This window comes from Schistocerca piceifrons, unplaced genomic scaffold, assembly GCF_021461385.2.
Source record: "Schistocerca piceifrons isolate TAMUIC-IGC-003096 unplaced genomic scaffold, iqSchPice1.1 HiC_scaffold_1084, whole genome shotgun sequence".
NCBI lineage: Eukaryota > Metazoa > Arthropoda > Insecta > Orthoptera > Acrididae > Schistocerca > Schistocerca piceifrons.
This window is the reverse complement of record NW_025726890.1, coordinates 170,001-175,288: the sequence shown is the minus strand read 5'-3', so window position 1 is coordinate 175,288 and position 5,288 is coordinate 170,001. Positions and strand designations below refer to the sequence as shown.

Sequence of the window (5,288 nt, the reverse complement as noted above, 5' to 3'; positions counted from 1 at the left end):
ACCAGCTACTAGATGGTTCGATTAGTCTTTCGCCCCTATACCCAGCTCCGACGATCGATTTGCACGTCAGAATCGCTACGGACCTCCATCAGGGTTTCCCCTGACTTCGTCCTGGCCAGGCATAGTTCACCATCTTTCGGGTCCCAACGTGTACGCTCTAGGTGCGCCTCACCTCGCAATGAGGACGAGACGCCCCGGGAGTGCGGAGGCCGCCGCCCCGTGAAGGGCGGGGAAGCCCCATCCTCCCTCGGCCCGCGCAAGGCGAGACCTTCACTTTCATTACGCCTTTAGGTTTCGTACAGCCCAATGACTCGCGCACATGTTAGACTCCTTGGTCCGTGTTTCAAGACGGGTCGTGAAATTGTCCAAAGCTGAAGCGCCGCTGACGGGAGCGATTATTCCGCCCGAGAGCATCCCGAGCCAACAGCGGCGCGGGTCCGGGGCCGGGCCAGGTAGGTCCGTCATCCGGGAAGAACCGCGCGCGCTTGCCGGGAGCCCGAGCGCCCAAAGGGGCGAATCGACTCCTCCAGATATACCGCCGGGCAGCCAGCCAGGACACCGGGGCTCTGCCCAACAGACGCGAACCGAGGCCCGCGGAAGGACAGGCTGCGCACCCGGGCCGTAGGCCGGCACCCAGCGGGTCGCGACGTCCTACTAGGGGAGAAGTGCGGCCCACCGCACACCGGAACGGCCCCACCCCGCGGCGAGTGGAAAGGCAACCGGACACGACCCCGCCGCGGATTGCTCCGCGCGGGCGGCCGGCCCCATCTGCCGAGGGCGGAGGCCAGTGGCCGGATGGGCGTGAATCTCACCCGTTCGACCTTTCGGACTTCTCACGTTTACCCCAGAACGGTTTCACGTACTTTTGAACTCTCTCTTCAAAGTTCTTTTCAACTTTCCCTCACGGTACTTGTTCGCTATCGGTCTCGTGGTCATATTTAGTCTCAGATGGAGTTTACCACCCACTTGGAGCTGCACTCTCAAGCAACCCGACTCGAAGGAGAGGTCCCGCCGACGCTCGCACACGGCCGCTACGGGCCTGGCACCCTCTACGGGCCGTGGCCTCATTCAAGTTGGACTTGGGCTCGGCGCGAGGCGTCGGGGTAGTGGACCCTCCCAAACACCACATGCCACGACAGGCGGCAGCCTGCGGGGTTCGGTGCTGGACTCTTCCCTGTTCGCTCGCCGCTACTGGGGGAATCCTTGTTAGTTTCTTTTCCTCCGCTTAGTAATATGCTTAAATTCAGCGGGTAGTCTCGCCTGCTCTGAGGTCGTTGTACGAGGTGTCGCACGCCACACCGCCAGCCGGCTGTGCACGCTACCGAGAAAGTACCGGTATGCGAACCGCCAGGCGACGGGCGCGCATCGCACGTTTGAGGAGACGCGGCCGGCCCCACAGGCGGCCGCGACACTCCCAGGTCTGCGAAGCGGGGCAAACGCCGCGCGCTTCAGTATACGTAGCCGACCCTCAGCCAGACGTGGCCCGGGAACGGAATCCATGGACCGCAATGTGCGTTCGAAACGTCGATGTTCATGTGTCCTGCAGTTCACATGTCGACGCGCAATTTGCTGCGTTCTTCATCGACCCACGAGCCGAGTGATCCACCGTCCTGGGTGATCTTTTCTCAGTTTCCGCCGTCTCTTTCGAGACGGTCGCATAGGCGGGAGTGAGGCGTGTGGCGGCCCCTGTTCCAGCGTTCTGTGTCCAACGGCCTCACGGCCGACGGGCGTCGTACGGCTCCACACCGGAGCGGACAGGCACTCGGGCGAAAGTCATTCAAAACCGGCGCCAGGCGCCAGGTGCCGCAGGCCAGCCGCTCCAGCGCTTCAGCGCTCGTACCACACAACATTGCCGCTAGTTTTGAGAGGCACGCGTGGTTCCGCACGCGGCGCACGGCTACGGCGAGCCGTACAGGTAGCGTGTTGCGCGACACGACACGCACATCGAAAGACATGCAGTCTAGTCGGTAATGATCCTTCCGCAGGTTCACCTACGGAAACCTTGTTACGACTTTTACTTCCTCTAAATGATCAAGTTTGGTCATCTTTCCGGTAGCATCGGCAACGACAGAGTCAATGCCGCGTACCAGTCCGAAGACCTCACTAAATCATTCAATCGGTAGTAGCGACGGGCGGTGTGTACAAAGGGCAGGGACGTAATCAACGCGAGCTTATGACTCGCGCTTACTGGGAATTCCTCGTTCATGGGGAACAATTGCAAGCCCCAATCCCTAGCACGAAGGAGGTTCAGCGGGTTACCCCGACCTTTCGGCCTAGGAAGACACGCTGATTCCTTCAGTGTAGCGCGCGTGCGGCCCAGAACATCTAAGGGCATCACAGACCTGTTATTGCTCAATCTCGTGCGGCTAGAAGCCGCCTGTCCCTCTAAGAAGAAAAGTAATCGCTGACAGCACGAAGGATGTCACGCGACTAGTTAGCAGGCTAGAGTCTCGTTCGTTATCGGAATTAACCAGACAAATCGCTCCACCAACTAAGAACGGCCATGCACCACCACCCACCGAATCAAGAAAGAGCTATCAATCTGTCAATCCTTCCGGTGTCCGGGCCTGGTGAGGTTTCCCGTGTTGAGTCAAATTAAGCCGCAGGCTCCACTCCTGGTGGTGCCCTTCCGTCAATTCCTTTAAGTTTCAGCTTTGCAACCATACTTCCCCCGGAACCCAAAAGCTTTGGTTTCCCGGAGGCTGCCCGCCGAGTCATCGGAGGAACTGCGGCGGATCGCTGGCTGGCATCGTTTATGGTTAGAACTAGGGCGGTATCTGATCGCCTTCGAACCTCTAACTTTCGTTCTTGATTAATGAAAACATACTTGGCAAATGCTTTCGCTTCTGTTCGTCTTGCGACGATCCAAGAATTTCACCTCTAACGTCGCAATACGAATGCCCCCGCCTGTCCCTATTAATCATTACCTCGGGTTCCGAAAACCAACAAAATAGAACCGAGGTCCTATTCCATTATTCCATGCACACAGTATTCAGGCGGGCTTGCCTGCTTTAAGCACTCTAATTTGTTCAAAGTAAACGTGCCGGCCCACCGAGACACTCAATAAAGAGCACCCTGGTAGGATTTCAACGGGGTCCGCCTCGGGACGCACGAGCACGCACGAGGCGGTCGCACGCCTTCAGCTCGCCCCACCGGCAGGACGTCCCACGATACATGCCAGTTAAACACCGACGGGCGGTGAACCAACAGCGTGGGACACAAATCCAACTACGAGCTTTTTAACCGCAACAACTTTAATATACGCTATTGGAGCTGGAATTACCGCGGCTGCTGGCACCAGACTTGCCCTCCAATAGATACTCGTTAAAGGATTTAAAGTGTACTCATTCCGATTACGGGGCCTCGGATGAGTCCCGTATCGTTATTTTTCGTCACTACCTCCCCGTGCCGGGAGTGGGTAATTTGCGCGCCTGCTGCCTTCCTTGGATGTGGTAGCCGTTTCTCAGGCTCCCTCTCCGGAATCGAACCCTGATTCCCCGTTACCCGTTACAACCATGGTAGGCGCAGAACCTACCATCGACAGTTGATAAGGCAGACATTTGAAAGATGCGTCGCCGGTACGAGGACCGTGCGATCAGCCCAAAGTTATTCAGAGTCACCAAGGCAAACGGACCGGACGAGCCGACCGATTGGTTTTGATCTAATAAAAGCGTCCCTTCCATCTCTGGTCGGGACTCTGTTTGCATGTATTAGCTCTAGAATTACCACAGTTATCCAAGTAACGTGGGTACGATCTAAGGAACCATAACTGATTTAATGAGCCATTCGCGGTTTCACCTTAATGCGGCTTGTACTGAGACATGCATGGCTTAATCTTTGAGACAAGCATATGACTACTGGCAGGATCAACCAGGGAGCTGCGTCAACTAGAGCTGAGCAGCCGGCCGCCCGGGAGTGTGTCCCGGGGGCCCGCGCGAACACGCAAGCGTCCGCTCAATCATTCTGCAAACAGGAGGAGGCTGAGCTCCCCTGCACAATACACCTCGAAACCCTCTCAGGTCCCGGCGGCGCGCAGCGCCGTCCCAAGTACTTGGTCGGGTTCGAGAGAGGCGCAATCGCCCGGAGTTAGGCGAGTAGACGCTTTCGGTGCGACCACCCGTGCTCCCAACTGAGCTTGCCGCTGCCGACAGAGGCCCGGGAGCGTGCTGTCGTGGCATTGCCGGCGGGAGACAACACGCGCCACCTACGGTGACCGGCAGCTCCAACGCCAGCGCCACAGAAGGACAAAAGCCCCACTTGGGTGCCGAAGCGAACTCTCCCAGCACAGCGCACGCGCCAACACATCCGCACAGCTGCGATACAAACCACCAGCGAGAACCGCTGGGGCGACCGAGCAGCAGACGGCGTCGCGGCGCCGAGCGCCGGGCGGCGGCGCATCCTCAACGCACACAGTCCTCAATCGGACCAGCACACTGAAGATGTCCACCGCGCTTCGCACCGGGCCCGCGAGGACCTACTTTGGCCGCACGGCGCCGCGCGCAGGGTGCGCCGGCGCGCAGCTGCGACGCCTGCCGCGTCCGTCGGCCGGCGCGCCTGCCACTGGCCGCCCCCACCAGCCGGCTGTAGCGCGTGCGCCCACGCACCGCGCGGCCAGCACGCCGGGAGGCGCCCCCTCACCGGCCGGGGACGGTCCCACCCAGCCACCGCCGCGTATCGCTTCACACCCAGATGCCGTTCAGTTTCGTCGGCATGGTGGGTATCGCTGGAACAACCGGTTAGTACCTCAACCTATCGTCGCCATCACCGATTCACCCCTAGCGAGAACAACCGCACCACAACAGGTTACCATTTGTTCATTTGCGTAACTTCACCAGAAAACGCAGGCGTCCATCGCCATTTGCAACTTCAACGATTATTGCATGCCTGTGTCAGGTGTCACGCCACACTACGTCTGCCCACATACACGCAACAAAATGTGCACGCCTAGACAATACGTGGAAGGTGGCCCCCGTACGTATGCGATGTCCATTGCTCGAACGACTGTCAACCGGCCTCTGTAGCATGTCGCAGATATGGAACGCGGTGCACCATGCCATCACGGTGTGTGAGGAGAGACGACTAGGTCCGAATACATCAACAGACAGCTCATGCTGATCGCCATCCACGGCGTCCGTTCCTCCCACACGTCTCTATGGCGTACCACACTGCAATCCAGCTCTCATAGGGAGACGACACGTAGCTGCGTGCACAATATTTGCACTGTATGGTCCGCCGTTTTTGGGCGCAGTCGTTGTGCGGTCACACATGTGCCACGATGTATCATTCAG

General features: G+C 58.8%; 2 non-coding genes across 2 annotated transcripts; both read right to left on the bottom strand.

Moving 5' to 3' along the window:
• Positions 1-1,462: 1,462 nt before the first annotated feature.
• Positions 1,463-1,617, bottom strand: LOC124727093. Its single transcript, XR_007006927.1, has one exon. It is a non-coding gene; the product is annotated as a 5.8S ribosomal RNA (ribosomal RNA).
• A 351-nt stretch (positions 1,618-1,968) lies between these two features.
• Positions 1,969-3,877, bottom strand: LOC124727103. Its single transcript, XR_007006936.1, has one exon. It is a non-coding gene; the product is annotated as a small subunit ribosomal RNA (ribosomal RNA).
• Between the last annotated feature and the right edge of the window lie 1,411 nt (positions 3,878-5,288).